The sequence below is a fragment of the Physeter macrocephalus genome, chromosome 19 (assembly GCF_002837175.3).
Source record: "Physeter macrocephalus isolate SW-GA chromosome 19, ASM283717v5, whole genome shotgun sequence".
NCBI classification, from domain to species: domain Eukaryota; kingdom Metazoa; phylum Chordata; class Mammalia; order Artiodactyla; family Physeteridae; genus Physeter; species Physeter macrocephalus.
In genome coordinates, this window is record NC_041232.1 from 30,672,064 (window position 1) to 30,673,340 (window position 1,277).

At 78.0% G+C, this 1,277-nt stretch overlaps 1 protein-coding gene across 1 annotated transcript in view; it reads left to right on the top strand.

Annotated features, from left to right (window-relative positions):
• The first annotated feature begins 917 nt into the window (after positions 1-917).
• EPB41L3 (erythrocyte membrane protein band 4.1 like 3) overlaps positions 918-1,277 on the top strand; it is a 145,541-nt gene continuing 145,181 nt past the window's right edge. Inside the window, exon 1 of the mRNA XM_055080499.1 lies at positions 918-949. The gene's annotated coding sequence lies outside the window, so the exon portion shown is untranslated. The remainder of the gene's footprint in view (positions 950-1,277) is intronic.

The window sequence follows — 1,277 nt, forward strand, 5'->3', positions numbered from 1 at the left end:
CTCACCTGAAGGTCAGGAACACCCTCCCCCCACTCTCCCGGGGGTGTCTGGGAGGGATAGAGAGCCGGGCAGAAATCGCAGTGGAAATCCAAAGGCTAACGCGATTGGCAACGGTCTGCAGGCGTCGTCCCCGAACGCGACCCTGCGCCACGGTGGAGAAGGCAGCCGCGGTGCGACGGTCCTGAAGTCCCGCGGCGCCCCCTCCCCCGCGGCCGAGCCTGGCCGGGCGCCGTCCCTGGGCGTGTGCCCCGCCGCAGCCCGCGGAGCCTCCGTGGCTCCTGCAAAAGGGGGCGGGGAGCGCGGCGAGCGGCCCGAGTCTGCGGCTTCCTCCCCACGCCCGAGCCTCCGCGCAGCGCCCAGAGGACGCGCGCCCGACCCCGGTCCGTACGCCGCGGCGCGCCCGGGCCCCCGGCCCAGGCCAGGTAACTTTTCTGCCTGCGGAGCTGGGGGATCCGAGGGGGGCTTGAGGTCGCGAGGTGTGCAGGTCGGGCCGTGGGCGGGCGCAGGGCGGCCCGGTGGACGCGTGGCTCCGGCGCCGCTCGTCCGCCCGAACCGCGGGAGCCCGGCGCCCGCCCCGCCCGGACCCCCGCGGGGACCCCCGCCGGGCCGAGCCCGAGCGCCGCGTCTCGCGCCCGGAGACGTGCTCGCTCCGCCGGCCGCGCTGCAGCATCGCGGGGCCGGCGCGCAGCCTGAGCCCTGGCCTCCGGCCTGGGGTTCTCCCTCCGAGCCATGGCCGAGAGGGGCGGCTGGCTCCCCAAGCCCCCGCTCTGTCAGTTTCCTCGCCCCCCACACCCCCCCGTCCCGGGCGCCATGTTTTGAGTTACCCCTTGGGGTAGGGTGGGGGCGGGGCGCGGGGGCGACATTGCGGCGCCGCCCGGGGCGGGGGCGGGGGCCGGCCGGCGGAGGGGCCTGGGCGCGGCGGCTGCAGGCTCGGCGCGGCGCGGGGCCGGTAAGGTGTGCTCGCACAAAGCATCCCCGCTCGGGAGCGGCTGGCCGCTTTTATGTAACTTGTCCGCTTCCCCGAAGTGGGGCGGCGGCCCCCGGACGGCGGCGGGGGCTGCAGCCGGGCGGCCGGGGAGGAGGGGGCAGCGTCCCAAAGGGTTGGTTCGGGGCCGGGGCACCTGCGGGGCCGAGGGGCCAGGGGCGGCGCTGCTCACCTGGCGCCCACGAGGCTCCGCTGCCTCGGGAGGCGTGTGCGCGGGAGGCTCTGCGGCGGCTGGGGGCGGGGAGCCCGGGGGGTGGGGGCCGGGGCTCGGAATCGCGGGGGGCGGGGCCTC